The sequence below is a fragment of the Anas acuta genome, chromosome 1, assembly GCF_963932015.1.
Source record: "Anas acuta chromosome 1, bAnaAcu1.1, whole genome shotgun sequence".
Classification (NCBI taxonomy): domain Eukaryota; kingdom Metazoa; phylum Chordata; class Aves; order Anseriformes; family Anatidae; genus Anas; species Anas acuta.
Window position 1 is genome coordinate 30,079,931 of NC_088979.1, and position 8,948 is coordinate 30,088,878.

The following is an 8,948-nucleotide window of genomic DNA, read 5'->3' on the forward strand; positions in this document are numbered from 1 at the left end:
GCTATGATGTGTGCCTGAGTACAGCGAGATCCCAAGCCTTTGGGGTATTATCAAACGCTGTCTTTCATCACGAAGTCTGGGGCCAGGCCAGGGGCAGTGGGCACCAAGGGGCAGGCAGGAGGCTCCCTCTGAGCACCAGGCAGCACTTCTGTGCTGGGCGGGCGGCTGAGCACTGGCCCAGGCTGCCCAGAGAGGCTGGGGGGGCTCCTCCTGGCAGAGTGGCACAAGGAAAACACTGGACTGTAAGATCTCCTGCTACCTTTGCATCAAGGGTATTGTGAGCCTGACTGACAGAGTGATGGGATAAAGACATCAGGAAAACATCAGAAATTTAGTTTCACCAAAAGTCAAGAGAAAGAACTGCAAAGCCCTCCAAATCTTGCTGCAAGTAGGCTTCCCCATGGATTTAATGGGGGGGAAATGTGCAAATTCCAATAGATACAATTTTAAGTCACATTAGAGATTTGAGATGCTTCATCATTCTTAATACCATATAAGCTGCAGTCTTTTTATTTCCCAGAATCTACTAATAGCAAGCCCTATAATTAGGTATGTGTCCTTCGCAATCAGCACTACGGCTTTCTGTTCATAGGAGAAAAATTATAGGGTGGGAGAACCACTCCAGAGCATAGGGAAAAGCTGTCACTGGTGTAGCGTGGCTGGTTAGCGGTTTCAAAAACGTCATTAGGAGAGAACAGTTCCCTACTTTTTTGATGCAGCACACTAATAAGTACGCTCTTGTTCATTTGTCTGTCTGATTGAATCCAACTCAGGTTTGGGGTTCAACCTCGTTCTCTCAACATGCAGTAGTTAAAGAATACGTTTCTTCTGATTTCTTCCTCCTCCATACCCATGAGCTGAACGACTGGCCACGGACACTTCCTGCCCATTAGCACTGGTCAAGATTGGCTTTTGAAGTATGATAGTGCAATGTGGCACAGAAAGACACGCAGGAGAGATGCTGCCCAGGTTTCTACCCTCCTATTTTGCCCCAGTTTAGGAGTGGGAATCAGACCAGATATGCATACAGTTTGCTGGTTTCTGTTCTTTGATTTGCAGTTGGAGAGCCCGATTGTCGGCAGGTGAGAGCCAGGCTGTCATCTGAGCATCTTGGAAAGCTCTGCATAACAGCAGGGGGAGGCTTCCGCGTAAAATGTTGGCCCACTGAAGTCACAACGGCATCAACAAAAAGCAGGGATTTTACACTCAAAGGCAGGCACATTTTGCCAGTTTTATTAAAGCTATTAGAAGCAGCAGAGTAAAAATTAATCTGATTACATTGCCCCCCTCCCAGGCAGAAGTCTGCTCTTTGCTACACTGTGCTGTGAGCCCAAACAACCCCGTGAACCATTCTGGTGGGGTTCCTCCAGACCAGCTTTTGAGGCTGGAAAAGTAAATTTCCCCACCAAGCTGAATTTGACTGCATTTTTAAAATTAATTTCATGCCAGCGCAGCATCCTGTTCTTCCCTCCAGCAAAACTGCCTCCAGAGTAAGGAAGGAGACGGCTCTCAGAGATAATCTTCCGCCCAGCATTTACCCGATAGTCTTTTCATCTCCGAGGTTTCCAGAGCCAGGAGGGTTATTTTCAGGGCCACACATATTCAAATTAATGCTAAATCAGAAGGACTGCCTGCCGCGGAGCTTGATTAGATTTGGACAAAGAATATCGCTTTCTGAAGTCAGCACCGGTGTAGAGCTTTTTTTTTTCACCACCTAATCACGACAGTGAGAGCGTAAATCACGCAAATTGCCACGAGAGGGATTGATGAATGTGCACTGCAGGAACTCCAGCTTCAATCCACCTCGAGGTCACCACTGAAGAAGGTCCTGGGGCTGGTATCCTACTGCCTGACACATCCAGTCCTTAACCACACTTTTTTGGGTGAGATGAGGCATATACCACCTTTCCTTCTGTTTTGTCTGTGACCTATCCTGTTAAGTGCAAAACGAAGCCTGCTAAGTGTCTTTGCTGTAGAGCCTTCCTGTAATTTCTTTTTTCTTTTTTATTCACTTACAACCATGCGCTCAATAGTCGGATGTAAAGCAAAATTCTCAGGAGCACCAGCGAAGTCTGCAAGTGCATGGGAATTCAGCCCTCTCAATATTTATGTTTAGCATTAAATACTTCATGCAAAAATAATGACTTTGACTCCCGAGGCCTTCCCTCTCTTATCTCAGAAATTGTTCGTACACATGCTCCGGGATCTCTATGCAAATTTAAGAAAGGGATTAAGTTGTATGCGTAGTAAATCCTGCTTTTATATTAAATGGGTAAGGACTAGCGGAGGACCTTTGGATTAAAAACAGGTCCCTGTTTGCTGAGCAGACTAAAGTGCTCATTCCTCTGGATACCCCGCCGTGCAGAACTGACTTTTTCCTTGTAAAATTTGAGCCAGTTATAAAATCTATAGTATATCAGAGGTATATACTTTACAATACATAATTTTTCTGTAAATTACTGTATTTTGGGGAACCCCACCTGCCCCACTGAATCACTCCCAGACCCCATTAACAGCTCCATTGCATGCAGCTGGTTCTTCCATCTGGGTGCTGAGGGCACCTCATTTTGGGAACACAAGGTGCAATTCTCAATCATATCTGTCTAGCAGAGGGGAGGAGCAGTGCCCCTGGCCACAGACACGGAGAAAAAAGCTCCTCCGGCTTCCCCCTTATCCATTTTTACTTCTTAGACTGTGTTTAAAGGTCAAACCCACTGACATTTCAGTGCAGCTTTTGCCGCTGTTCCACCAAAGAGGAAGACCAGGCTGTGCCATCAAGCCGAAGGGCACGTAAAGCTCCGCAGGCAGCCCGCCTTCATGGTCACTGACCTTGTCACATTTCGTTTGGTTTCACCTGTTGTCATTTTTTTTGTTTCCCTGTAAAACAAAATTGGCCGCAAAGAACAAAACACAGCAGAGACAGGGCTGCGCACATCATGGCGTGAGACGGCACAGCTCACCGCTGGATTTCAGCAGGCCCTCCCTCACCACGTGGCCTCCCTTTCAAGGAATCTCTGAATGAAAGGAAGAAGCAAATTTTTGCCTGAGTCATTGACCTTTGCGAGTTCCCGAGGACACCAAGCCCTTTCAGCTCAGACACTCAGCTGCCAGAAGAAGAAGTAACCTCGCTTCACCCTCAGCCCTGCTGAAATATCTGGGGCGGGTTGCAAGCTGGCAGGAGCCACCATCTCCTCACCTACTGGGATGTACTGGGGAAGCGATGGAGGGGTGTCCAGCAAGGGGGGAGCACCGTTGCCATGGCCCCAGGGACCGTGATGGAACAGGGGGACAATAGGACAAGGAGACAACAAGAGGCCGAAGACCACAAACCCTCAGGGCCACCAGGGGCCAGGGGGGTGTCTTGTCCTGGACATCTCCCCACAGCTGGGTCTCTGCCTGCCCATGGTTGGCCTGGAGAGGGGTGGTTTCCACTCCTGCTCTCCTGGATGCTCCTGCCCAGAGAGGTAAACCTGTCCCCTGGGGTTTTACTGAGGGAAACTACAGGTTGCCCAGCCACAACTGTCAGATGCTGCTTTATGCCTTCTTGTTTCCTTGTTGATCCTGGTTTTGTTGCTCTTCTCCCATTTTCCCTTTCACCTAGCTGATGAAAACCAAACCCCTGCAGGCAGGTTTGAAGGTGGGATGGGAGAGGGGAGATATATGGAGCCGACCTCCTTCTTCATTCCCCATCCCTCCCTGGAATCAGAGTTGAAATTAGGAACAACTGTGGGCCAGACCCTACTGTAACATACCTTTAAAGCAAACAAACAAGCAAAAAAATGCCTGTCTCCCACCCAGATCTGGTCCTGGTGAGAGCTGGAGGCAGGTGAGACCCTGGGGCTGGCAGACCCTACAAACAGCACATAGGGTCAGCACAGTCTTGTAGGTGACCTCTTCCCAAGGCACCTGCTGGTAGTGTGCAGGCTGTTTAGAGCAGTGGCTGGATTTTAGGGGATTTGGTATGACTGTCTCAGATGGGTCAAGAAGCTCCTGGCTTCTTTCTGATTCTCTGCTATCTCTACATAAATAAGTTTCTCATTCATTTGTCTCTTTCTCTTTGTAGTTTTTGGTTTTGGTTTTGGTTTTGGTTTTGGTTTTGTTTTTTTTTAGGTTATGCTTTCATAAATTTCTGCTTCAGAACTTGTAACATAAATAGAGAGTTTTGTGAATATATGTGTTTTTTCCTGAGATTACCATAGCACTTGTATTTCCAGATGCATACTTTGGAGGCCACAGCATAAAAAAGAGGCTCAGTTGAATAGCATAAGTATAGTTTATTCTGTCAGGGGAGGGAGGAGGCATTAGATAGCTTCTTAGCTCTTCCACAGCGCGACTGGCTGTGCATCTGTGATTTATCCTGCTCTAAACCTGGAGTAACTTCAGCTAGTCAATATTGCTGCAAATTTACACCATTGGTGTTTCACTGGCTGTGTTGTGACTACAACCTCCAGCTTATTGCTTAGGGACTGATGGATTAATTATGTATGGTTTGGCACCCATAAGAAGTGTGTTGTGATCTCTCCTAAAATATCTGGCTTCTGCCAAGGGCAGGGCAGCAGGCAGTGCTGCTTGGGCTTCCCTCTCGCATTGCTCAGTGTAAAGCAGGAGGGACTCTGCTAAAGCCACCGCCAGCAGAAGACCTTCGTGTGGTTGAGAGGGTCAGGTCCTGCCTGCAGAAACCAGCACAAAACATTTCTGCCCGCAACTCGCTGCAGTGCTAGAAATCAAAACTGCAGATAGCAGTAACTTCAGCTCCACGCTGCCTCGAGCCCAGCACAGCAAATCTCCCGTGGCACTGTCGGACAAGTCCTTGCCCTTGCAGAGCAGCATTACTGAAGGATTTCTGTACATTCGCTCTCATTTCAGCTGGCTTCTTGCATCTCTTGTGACACAGACCCCAGAATATGCACTAATTACCACGATTTACAACACGAGCTGTTCCGTTTTACTGTGTCGTGTAATTGCTATCCCACTGAACAGGGAAGCTTGCTGAAGAATATTCAGCTCCTCAGCTGTACAGCATGTGCCTTATCTGTTTCGTGGCCCAGATGATGGGATCTGATAAAACCAGGTTTATTTTAAAACACCAGTAGTTGATAGCCTGATTCTGCATGCCCCTCCTAAGCAGGGTTGCTGTTTGCACCTACATATTACAAATGGAAAGGACAAGAAGTTTCTTTTCCAATTTACCAGAATAAATGACTTTAACTCTTAATTTGCAGGTGGTGAGTGCTGGTCAACTGGAGTAGTCTGGTCTTTATACCCTTGAGGCTGAGAGATGGCAGTGCACTGCTGTGATGAGCACAGCCAGCTCTGCCGGACCCACTGGCATTTATGGATGTATGGGGTGCCATAGGTGCCAGGGCTGCACAAAAGGATCCTACTCCAGATTTGTCTCTGTGATTTACAGCAAATGATTACTCTACAAGTGTCTTTGAAAGTGCAAGATGGAGTTATTTTAGGAAATTGTTTTCTCTGCACAAGTGGTGGTTATAACATGGAATTTGGAGATCTAGTCTGGACACAACTGCAGTGGCAGAAACACATTCTGCTTTCTTTTCGTGGGCTTGTTCTCTAGTTAAAACCCATGAATACTTAAATATATATATGTGCATCTTTTAAATATGTGTTTACATTATGCACTGTATTAGGAAAGTAGTCCGCAAGATTCCCTCTGCAAGCACAAATACCCTGAGATACCAAAGAAAGCAGAGGCTGACCAAGCTCATATTTACACGGTATTCTCTCCAGACCCACTGCAGAGTGGAAATCCCCCCGTACCGTTTGTGCATGAAAGTCTCTCTGGCCTTGTGTACACAGCAGTCCTTCTGGGACATGTGCTGGGAGCTTACGACTGAAATTAATTTAGTTGACATTTCTTGGTACGGCACTGAGTTTAATCCTCATTTGATGGCATTGTGCTCTGTGCTTTCTGCAGCTGTCTGGGGAGCTACAGCCGTACAAATAATACCTTTTCCCTAGGGGTGATCTGGTGGGGAAGGCATCATCTCTGACCATGTGCTTGCAGCACCTGGCCAGGGATGCTGGGTCTCATCAACAAAATTGCTGGGCAATGTTTCCCTGGTCCTTGCACTCAAACCCAGGAGGACCACGACCCAAGGGCCATGGTCACAGGGCTGTGGTTGAGGTGGGGCACGAAAGCAAGAGCAAATGAAATTTGGGGGCAACTGTGCCAGCAAGGCAAATTGGCTTTTATTAACAGGAACAAAATCATCACTCTCCCTTTGTCTCCTGATGAATCGGAGGAAATTGCCTCCCAAGCCCTTAGCCTTCCAGCTACTTCAGCTGTGTTTTGTTTCTCCAAGATTCAAATATTCTGACTAGATTTCAGCATATTATTATGAGAACAGAAGAGATATACAGAAAGTGAGGCTTCAGAGAGGAAATAGCCAATAAATGTGGCTTTAAATTCACTTGCTTTTTATGGAGAGCTCTGATGTCATGGACAGATATGGTTTTGGAGGAGATGCGTTGCTCTGCTGCAGATGTGTTTGTGAATGCTTAGTGGACGATCTCCTGTGGCATTGTAATGGGCAGCTTATCTATTAGATTTTAAGCCTGTCATTCTGATGTGACTGATTTTTCTATTTAATACATGAACTCTGAGCTCACAGAAGCAAGAGCACTCTTCTTTGTGTGGTGGTAGCATTTGGTCAGACCTGGGAAAATGTTTATTTGCATTGTGCAAAAAAAAAAGGCTAGTTTTGTAAGGAAAGCACGTATCAGATCAAGTGAAAAATCTGATGGCTTAATATCAAAATCCCAGAATGGTTCATGATAGAGAGAGGGAGGCAAAGTTCCAAAGCAGAATTTTTTAATTTTGGCACTCTCAAAATGTGGCATGTCATCCCTCTAATTTGCCATGGGCTTTTTGTTTCAAACATTTCTTTTGATGAAAGCAAGCATGCACACACGCACAAAAAACAACCCTCTTTAGAATTCAATAAAATGCTTCATTTGATCCTCTTCAATTTCCTGGAAAAGTTCAATATGAGCATTACAAGTACTGCATTTCTACCAGTGGTGGTGAAACTGCTGATCCGTTAGCTACGCAGCTTTGATGAGCCAAAAACGAGGAGAGGGTCTTCTAGAAACTACTGTAATGCATATTATGCAGCAGGACCATCCCAATGAGGGTGAAAGCTTAGCCTTGTAGGTACACCATGAACACAGAGACAGAAGCAGTCTGGCCTGAAGGTTTAGATATAAGATTATCAAAGGGTTAGCTGTTTAGTTTGGTGCTGAGCAACACAGGGAGAAAAAGTCCATTTGAATGGACACAGGGAAATCACTCAACAATTGTCATCACAGACAAAACAGACTCATCACAGGGAGATTAATAACATATATTACCTGTTACTAACAAGCTAGAGCAGTGAGAAACAGAAAAACAAACTAAAAACACCTTACCCCCATTCACCCTCTTCTGCATCCTCCAGCCTGGGGCCTGCTCCTGCGGGGGCTCTCCATGGGCCGCAGCCTCCTCCAGGCCACATCCACCTGCTCCACCGGGGGCTCCTCCACCCATGGGGGGGCTGCAGCGTGGAGATCTGCTCCATGTGGGACCCATGGGCTGCAGGGGGACAGCCTGCTCCACCAGGGGCCTCTCCACAGGCCGCAGGGGAACTGCTGCTGCCTGCCTGCAGCACCTCCTGCCCTCCTGCTGCACTGGCCTGGGGGCTGCAGGGCTGGTTCCCACTCCTCTCTCCCAGCTGCTGTTGTGCAGCAGATTTTTTGTTTCCCGCTTTCTAAATCTGCCCTCATTGTGGCACAAACAACATTGCTTTTTGGCTTGGCTCTTACCAGTGGCAGGTCCCTTTGGAGCTGGCTCAAACTGGCCCTTATCTGACATGAGGCAACTTGCTTGAGCAGGGCTTGGGACAGGCGACCTCCAGAGCTCCTTTGCAGCCTCAGCCACATGCTGTGATTCTGTGCCTTGACTTCCAAACCCCAGGTGGAGGGACATTATTATCACTGTTTGCTTGGCACTGGTGGGGCACATCTGGAGTGCTGTGTCCAGTTCAGGGCTCCCCAGTAGAAGAGACATGGGCATACTGGAGAAAGGGCAGCAAAGAGCCACCAAGACATGTTAGGTACTGCAGTCAGAAAGGCTGTAGGATCCCCATCTTAGGAGATATTCATGATTTGACTGAGAAAGACCCCCAAGCCTCCTGATCTAGTGGACTTGCTTTGAGGAGGGATCTGGACAGCCAATTTCCAGAGGCACCTTCCAACTTGACTTGTTCTGTGGGTTTGTGACCGTGAAAACTTGACAAAAGAAGGAAAAGGACAGTAGTGCAATGATCAGTAATGTTACAGACATCAGAAAAGCTTTAAAGTATGGTTAAGAAGCAAAGGAATATAAAAACTTTCTTACAAGAGAAATATATAGTATTATATATATAATATATAATTATATATAATATATAATATATACATAATAGTATTGGTCATAAAATGCAGAAATAACAGACGTTTCCAAAAAAGCTGGTTCTCTAAGAAGTTGAAAATCAAACAGTGTAACTAGATGGTATGATAATGAGATATTTCCTGTCCCAGCAATGAAGGAAGAAGTGTTAGTCTGCCACTAATAAAGCTAGATGCTTTAAAATCAGCAGATGTAGACAGGTAGCCCAGATCAAATAGTACTAAAAGAAAAACCTGGGTGGTCTCCCTGCACCATTGGTATTGCTTTTTGGATGTCCTGGATCAGAAGAAAAGTTCTAGACAACTGATAAAATATATCCTGAGAGAAGGATAAGAGGAGAATTAAAGAAAAACCTAAATGTGAACCAATATGCAGTTAGAAGAAATCAGTGACCTGGTTGGACAAAAGATACATTCTCTAATAAGATTTATAAGTTTAACTGATAAAAGGAATTCTGATAAAGTGAAGGGACACCTCCCACCAGCCCAGGTTGCCCAAA